The following is a 9,182-nucleotide window of genomic DNA, read 5'->3' on the forward strand; positions in this document are numbered from 1 at the left end:
ATGGTCCAAAGACTTTCATTACTGGGCATCTACCTTCTCCACTCTGGCTCTGGTAGAGCCATTCCCAAGTAATAACCCTGGGGCAAAGGAAATAACAGTCCACGGCAGACGAAGAGGTTCATCAGACAAGCATTTTATCACACACTCGCTACTGTCCACTTATGGATATGCGCGTGTTCTTTAGATGACAATGTCTGCCTTCTGCACGCCTCCCGCAAAATAGACCCCTTTAAACCCGACCTTTTTTTTTTTAATGGAATGTGCCACGATCTCCTGCTGTGTTCAGGAAAAGTGGCGTGTGGGTCTGACTAGGCCATGTGGTCTTTGTTCACTTACTTACTTCCACTCCAGGAGGAATGAGGAAGTGCGGAGAAGCAACGGTAAGGAAACATGATTTTTCCCTGTGTGATGATGCTCAAAAGCAAGCCCTCTTCTTCTGTTTCCACAACTACTAGCTAGAATGGTTCTCTTTGAAAGGCACCCACTAACTGCTTTCCTCTTCCTGCTGGGGACTGCCTTCTCCTGTTTGTTTCCACTTGCCTTCTGTCTCTCTTTCTGTCTCGCTTCTCTGTGCTTCTGTTGATGGCATTCCTTTTGCACACCTGTGGCTTTGTCTGGCTTGTCCTTCAAAAGTAGCATTTTTATGTGTTTGCAAAGAAATGTTTCCAAAGAAATTCCTCATCTCTGCCCCTCTCTTATGGTTCCTGCATCCAAATCCCAGTATTGCCCCAAGGAGGGAACCTTTTCTGTTATTCCCTCCTTCCAATATCCTCCCAACCTGAGGACATGGCTCTCCCCTCATCCTCAGAGGCTGAAGATAACTTTCCTGTAGCCTTTCCTGCTCCACAGCCCTACAGGCACATGAGGCTACAGAATCAGACATGACCCCTTTAAGGACTGCAGACAGCTCTTCTAGAAAGGGTGAAGGTATTTACAGCTGCCAGCGTGCTTATGGGTTCAGATGACTCCAATTCCTCACTGAGACAACATCTTCCTGCAGCTCAGCTAGCAAAAGGTGCTGGGAGCTATCCAGGGTGCTGTTGGCTGCTCAGTGGCACTTGCTATCACTACATCAGGGACTTATGGCTTGACCTATGGCTTACCTTGCCCTAATTTGTTATACCTTGATTTACTCAGGTTGACTTACTTCATCATAAATCACTTGACCTGCAACGACCTGCCTTATATTCTGGTTGACCTATCGTTTATTTATATATTTATAAGAATTATATCCCACCTTTCAATTGAGTGATCCTCAAGATAGCAGATTATAATAATACATCAACAAGTCTTGATTTAATTGACCGGATCTGATTTACTTCTACTTGACTCAGCTCACCTCTTCCCTTATGGGCCCCAAGCCCTGACAAAACATGAGACCCTCTCCTCTGAGATCTGCCCTACCACAACCAGCACAATTGCAAAACTGGGGCTATTCGCATGGCTCAGCATTTGGGATTTTGTCACCCTCAGTAGATATATTTTAAGAAGATGCCTACAGAGCATCCACTGTTAGTAAGCTAAAAGTGGTAACATGCCTTTGATATTCAGTGAGACAGTAGTTCCTCACAGTGCAACAGAGAAAATGTGGTGTGAACAAGGCTCTTCCACAGAAGTCAAGGGTTTGCACACCTACTAAAGTGAAATTTCTACTTTAAAAGATGCATATTTCCCTAACACGAAGAAACAACTTTTAAAAACAATTGACAAACAAAGCTACATCCCATATTACAACAAGGAAAAACAAAACCTTCTCAGAATTTTGCTAACTAACAACAGTCCACTCACCAGATTTCTTAACATTAAGGAGCTACGAATTTATACACTTTTCGGAGTGTGAAATCTAATTCTCAAATACTGCAAATTTCAGGATTTCAAATGTTCTTACGAAATATGAGAGATCTAGGCATTAAGTCTTCAAATCAAGCTTACATCCTCACTATTCAACTGAAAATGACACTGACGGAGACTGGATTCTCACTATGGCTTCACTCACCTTCACTAACAAAGATTCTGCAAGGTGGTGCACTGTACCTCCCATCACAGAGGTGACAGGCGCACTGCACCCCCTCGAGCAGTCCTCACAATTCCAATCCCAGGCAGATATACTAGCAAGTTCGTATAATACAGAAAAGAAAAGAAAAAACTGGAGTAGAAGAAAGATGCTCTTTGGTGGTTTTCCAAGCCAATTACATAACTGAGATGTCATCGCCTGCCTAATGCACAGTTAATGATAGAATAAATGGCTTATTGTGTTACATTAAAGCCACACAAATGAACACAAGTTGAGCATGTCATTTCCCAGTGCATAGAAGAGTACCAAGAATAAGGAATAAAGAAAAGATGAGAAAAAGAGCATTGATGTCAAAACGTCACTTCTCTATCAAATCTTTGAGTAGCAAAATTCATCTACCCGAACAATGGGCACGATCCAAATACACATCGAGGAGTCCCATTTAAATAGACCAAAGAAGCAGTTCAGACCTCACTCTGTTGCCCCATGTGAAGTGTCCCAAGCATTCCCATGGGAAACCACCATGTGGAAAGAGTGGGAGAGTTCAGACGACACTTTCAGCAACGGAGGGGGAAAGAGGCAATGCACAGCACCTTATTTCAGAGGTACTCCCCACGTGACATGTTGCTCCTCCCCCTGTCACGTGACTGGAAGTCCCAGTGTCTTTCTGGGGCAGCTGGTGTTCCTCCTCCCTCCCTCCCTCAGTCCTCCCAGCCCTATCCCATCAGCCATTGCAAGTTCTGCCGGCTGTAGAGGAGCAGCTAGGGCGCTTTTGGGTGCTCCTGCTGGAGAACTCCATGGCCTACCGAAATAATGCATGGAACACGCAACGGAACCCTCTACACAACATATTGAGCAATGGGTCTCCGGAGAAGCAAGGGAGCAACCCGTTGTTGTTTCTCCATTGTTTAATTTCAGAAAATAAAGCACGGTGAGTTGTGTGTCCCTCACCAGACGACACAATAAGCAGCACAACAGACGATTGCACAATTAATCACCCATTGGTTATCGTGTCACCCGAACCCAACCAGGAACTGCTGATCCTGTATACCCCCAGACACTGTAGCCACTTCCGGATATTGATTTGTGTGGGTGACATAGCAGAAAAATCCAGGAAGGATTTCACTAATGCTAACATTATAACATTTCAAATTAATTACAAAATAGGTAAAATCAAATTATTATTTCTCAATATAATATCAATTATTCTTTTTCAGTAATGTGTAAATCAGAACCAAATAAACCCAATTTTTCCTATACATTAAGGCTTTAATAAACACAACAAACTTGCAAACAGCTTTGCTAGGAATTCAAAGTCTTAAAATTGCTTACAGCCTGCAGCATTTGAGCTCTCTCATGCTCCCTTCTCACGCTGGTGCAGTTATCAAGCCTCCAACGGAGACCAGGGTGGGGCTGGGCTGGGCAGCCTCTTCCCTTGTGCCCTGTATGTTTCTGCTGCTTCCCAACAAAGAGTCCTGCAGCACCTTAAAGATTAACAAACTTATTGCATCAAAAGCTATCACTGGCGGAGCCCTCTTCATGAGATGCAAGGTGGTCTCTGCCCATGAAAGCATGTCTCCCAGGAGTCTATGCTGCTTTGCTGTAACACACTAACATGGTTACCTTTCTGGAAGCTGAGTGGTGATAGTTTAGGATGACCATATGCAAAGGAGGACAGGGCTCCTGTATCTTTAACAGTTGTACTGAAAAGGAAATTTCAGCAGGTGTCATTTATTTATATGGGTAACCTGGTGAAATCCCCTCTTCATCACAACAGTTTAAGTTGCAGGAACTATACTAGAGTAATCAGATTTAAAAGAGGGCAGGGCAGCTGCAGCTTTAATTGGTGTGATGAAGAGGAAATTTCCCCAGGTTCTCCATATATACAAATGACACCTGCAGAAATTCCCTTTTCAATACAACTGTTAAAGATACAGGAGCCCTGTCCTCCTTTTCATATGGTCACCCTATGATAGTTGCTACTACAAGAAAGAACTAAAAAGAAGAGGGGGTTAAGAAAGAAAGAAATGACAACCTTTGTCTTGTTCATAATATCTCTCTTACGTTTGATCCAACAGAAGTTGCTGTAGCAGATCATTTGGTATTTGTTTGAGTTCAAGTGGCCAAGCCTGTAAAAGCCAGCCATAACAGTGGTGGATAAAGAGAAGAAACCCCATCTGGCCAAGGTAATTCCCTGCTTTTGTTTTAAATTAGTTAAGTGCAGAGGTGTGTGGATTTTATTTTACTCTGGGTTTTACTCAAATGTTGTAGAAGCCCAATTTGCCTGTCAATTTCATGAATCTCCATTTTATCCTGCAGCGGATTTGCCTTGAGGATATTGGCCTTGATCCAAAACTCAGTGAAGTTAATGGTAATGATCTCAAGCCCACTACAAAGTTGTTCGCACCGTTTTGTCATTGCTTACTTCCTAACAAAGGATTTAAAAAAAAAATGATACCCAGAGAACCAAAGATTTGCTTTCCATTTAAAAAATAACGTACCTGTTATTTCTTTTGATGGGAGACGTCACATTAGAAATCCCTCCATCCAAGGAGATGAAGATAAAAAAATGTTTCTGATGGCCCGAATGGGGACAGGGTGGAAATAGGTCGAGAACATATAATAAAACCAGACAATGAGGAACAAGGGGGACAGTTGGAGAGGGACACTATACACAGGTAGAAGCCATATGACAGTTGGAGTGCTTGGTTTTAAAGGAAAACATATAGTAGGCATAACCTGGTGTAATGGAAAGAACCAGTTGGATACAGTCATCTTTGGATACAAACTCTACAGGAACAAAAGAGAATGGCATATTGGGGGTGGTCTTGCTCTGTACCTGAAGGAGGGCATGGAATCAAGCAAACGAGAAACCTGGGAAGGAGCAGACTGCTTTCTGGATGCTGGTGTGGATCATTTTGGTAGGCCCAGTTTCTCAAGATTTTCTGTAAAAAAAAAAATATTGATGTGAGGCTGTTGACTGATGTATCATCATCATCATCATCATCATCATCTCTTTTCTCACTTGTGGTGGTTTTCCTAGATGGACATGACAGGCTTTGCCAAACCATGATGTCTTTTACTGATTCAGGAATTTCCTGACAATTGAGCATGTTTTAAGTAGGACTGCTTTCTGGATGCTGGTGTGGATATATTTTGGTCGGCCCAGTTTCTGAAGGTTTTCTGTATAGTTTTTGTTTTTTATGTGATGCTGGTGACTGATGTGATTTAACGGGATAATTGTGACCTTTTCCTGATGCTATAGTTTTTTTATCTTCCATGGCCAATGGTGTATATTTTCTCTCTCTTTTCCTCTTCCTTTTCTACAACTTTTTTGTCATTAGGAATTGCTATGACAATGTGTATATATGTTTTTCTTTTTTGTCTACTACTATGTCTGGTCAATTGCAAGGTATTATCTTGTCCATATGAATTGTTCTGTCCCAATATATTTTATGATCTGCATTTTCCAAGATTGTTTTGGTGAGTATGTATAGTATGGTGTAGCTTGTTCATTGAGATTGAATTTGATGGCCAGTTGTTGGTGAATTATTTTTGCAGCTGTATTGTATCTGTCCATATAGTCCATTTCTGCCAGAATTTTACATCCTCCCATTACATAGTCTATTGTTTCTTGGAATTGATGGCATTTCCTACATAAATCTGTTGTTATACTGTTATCTTTTATTATGTATTTTGGTAGATAGTGATGATAATGATGATTTATTGAAATTATACCTCGCCTATATACAGAATACCACATTTGGTCCATCATTTTGTCAGCCATTCAAATATTTGAAGATGGCAGACACATTACCTCTGGCATTTACCTTCTCTGTGCATAGTTTTGCTATATGTTATGGGATTACTTGTCCCAAGAATTCTGTTCCACTCTGACAAAAGAGACACTTCTCCTTGTTTAGTTGGTGTCCAAATTCAAAGATCTGATTCAAGACAATGCCCAGCATTTTGCCATGGCTCTCCATTGTTGTGTCATGTTATCCATCAAAATGGGACTCCCTTTATGTCTCAAGGAGTTCATTCATCTTCATTGAAAAATCTCAGAAGCTCTTGTGATTTTAAAAGGCAAGTGTTGAAAATAATCTCTCTCAAAAGGGTGTGATAGGTTTACTCAGTTAACACTCTGGTTTATCCAAGGTATATGCAAGAAATTCCTTGAAGCATCCAAACTGGAAAATACTTCGGCTCCTGTTGCTTTCAGAAAAAGCTCCTCTACTACTGAAATTTTGTTTCTCCCTTCCCTTCAGCCTACAGCTTCAGAACTTTTTAATATCTATACACACATATGCCTTTTCCAATTTGTCTTGAGGACTAGGACCATTGGTGAACACCACAAAGTAGATGCAGTGCTTCCCCCCCCCCCCCCATGTTATCTTCGTGCCCTGATCTGGGTTTTGATCAACTGGGATTGCCTTGCCATCTCCACGGCTTTGTGAAAAGTCAAGACCTCTCTTAGGTGCATTCTTTCAGAAAGAATTCTACGCACCAACCTATCTCTAAGGCGCTCCCCCATTTCATCAGCATAGTGCTCATCCTGCTCATATCAGGCCCCAACAAATAATTCAACTTTTTCTCCGTGTTTCTGAGCTGTTTGATAGAAGCAGGTCCTCACATGGACCACATTCCTCTTGGGGAAGAAATGTACACCAGACATGGCCAGAACATTCTCATGCAGCTGTGCAGCAAAGGTAAAGGATTTATAAACACTGCGGATTTCTTTGCCCGTCGCTCTGCCAGCTTCCACTTCCCCAAAGGGCACACGTGGGCACCACAGCCAGCCCCGTCAAGCCTCAGCCAGCCCTCCCCAAGTCCCCACTTCTCCAGAAGGAGCCCAAGGCACCTGTTCCCATCACGCAGGCACTTTTGGAAGCACCTTTATTCATCAGCCACTACAGAAATGGGCACACAGCCATTTGGGCATGGAAGGAGTTGCCATATTAGTGAGGAAGGTAAGGGGCACCTTCATGTTGGGCAAAGGCACCTGCTAAGGCACGACAGTCAGGGCTTCTCAGAGCATTGCACCTCGCTGCAGTGAAGGAAGTATTAAAGGGGGTGGTCCTCTCACTCAGGAAGTGATGCCAGTCCAGTCACACTCACTCCACTTCTGCTCCTCACACATGGGGGTAGTACACCCAGATCCATTCCCCAATCCTTTGGCGTACCCACACCACCTCTGCCCTTGCCCTGCGCTCTCCAACCAGATTCTGGGGGCATGGCAAAGGGCCCCTCCCTCTCCCATCTACTGGGATGGCATCGCTGTCATCACGTGGGTGAGGCAGGTCAGGGTGGTCTTCAAGTAACACATCCCTACAAGCAGGGCCAGTGCTACCATAGAGGCTACTCAGGCGGCCGCCTAGAGCTCCAAGCTAAGGGGGGCGCCAGGCACAGCGCAGCACTCAGGCGCGTTGGCTGTGAGCTGGCCCGGCCCGAGGATTCAGCTGGGCCTGGGCGGGTGAGATGGCGCCCCGCGCCTGCCCAGCCGAAGCAAAGCCAGGGATGCTGGGATGGGGGTGGGGCAGCTCCACGTTCGGACTTCTGGAACACGCCCGGAAGAGAGAGAGAAAGACCTGGCTCTTGGCTTGACCCTGTTTCTGTTGTTGTGCGTGACGACCTCCTTGAACTTCCTCTTCGGGTGTGCCCATACCCACATTCCTCCATCTGGGTGGAGAGCCATGGGTAGAGCTGGTCATGCCTGGAGATGGCCATGATTCTGTGGCCCTCAGGGCTTCCCCAGAGTTCTATGAAGGCCACTATCTCTGCCTCGGACCAGTGCTCAGCTCTGCACTTTCCTGTAGCCTCCTGACTGCTCTCCGAGAAAAGGCTCTGTGCCCCATTTCCATTGGCCTGGCTGTTGGCGATGTCATGGGTGCTGGGATCCATGGTGGCGAGAGTGGCAGCCTTGGGTGTTTGGAGGAGTTGGAGGGACCACCTAGGTGTGGGGCTCCTGTGGGCCAGTGGAAGAGAACAGGTTTGGGAGCTGGAGATAGTTCTGGGAAATTGCCCTGAACACTTGGGCTGGGTTGGGCTGATAGACCAGGAGAGATGCGTGGCCATGAAAGCCTTTCACGCTGATGCACTAGTTCACTACATGCAGGGAGTGGAGCTATTTTGTTTGCTTGTGTGGCACTTCTAAACTTGGCCTGCTCAGCCCCTGTCCTTTGAAGTGGCACAGCCCCTAACCCCGCACCTCCGTCTGCCTCACCTGTAGAAATGCGCTCGGGCGGGCGAGAGAAGGAGCAACAGCGGCGCCTGCCGCCTCCACGCGCAAAAGCAAGGGGTGGAGGGGAGCCGGGCGAGCCTCCCTCGCAGGCTTTGCAAACCGCAGCGTGGCGGGCTGGAAAGATCCCGGAGAAAACGGTCGTGTCGTTGCATCCAGCCTGGGCTCAAAGGTTTGCTCCCCCTCCTTCCCTCCCTCCCTCCCCCGCGAAGTGCGCCTGCCGCCCGCCCGCCCGCCGGCCCGCCCTCCGTCTCCCGGGCGCTGGGCTGGGGTCTGTCTGCCGCTCCAGCCAGCAGCTGCCGCCGGAGATGTCACGGGGCGAGAGGCGCAGAGGAGGAGGAGGAAACACCTGTTCGCAGCATGAAAAAAGGTGGCGGAAAAGTCCGGGGCCCGCTGGGGACGCGCCCGCGCCCCCCCCCCCCCAAGTTCTGCTCTGGAGCGCCTGGTGGAGACCCGCGCCCGGCGCCCCGCCAGTGGAAAACGCCGCCGCCCCGGGGATCGCGCCTCTTCTCCCCACCCCCACCCCCAACAAACAAACGAGGAGCCCCGGCGAGGCTCTCTCTGCAGGGGAAACCCAGGCTCCCGGCGGGCGCGTTTCTGCAGCGGCCTCCCCCAGCGTGGCGCCCTCCAGGCGGTTTGGACTGCAACTCCCATCAACCCCTGCCGGTTGCTGGGGATGATGGAAGCGGTAGTCCAAAGCCTCCCGAGAGTCCCGGGCTGGGGGAAGGAGATCCAGTGGATCCGGTGCTGGGCGCTGCCAGCGAGGGCGAGATCGCCTCCCTCCCTCCCTTCCTGGCGGGGGCCCCTCCGGGCCAGGGCTCCCTGCGCGCTCCCCGGAGCCTCTCGCGCCCGCCTGGGGAAACAGGAAGGGAAGAAGCCCGGCGTGGGGTGGGGGCGCGCGGGGGAGACGGAGCTCTGCTCGGCGAGGCT

The sequence above is a fragment of the Elgaria multicarinata genome, chromosome 15, assembly GCF_023053635.1.
Source record: "Elgaria multicarinata webbii isolate HBS135686 ecotype San Diego chromosome 15, rElgMul1.1.pri, whole genome shotgun sequence".
Classification (NCBI taxonomy): Eukaryota; Metazoa; Chordata; class Lepidosauria; order Squamata; family Anguidae; genus Elgaria; species Elgaria multicarinata.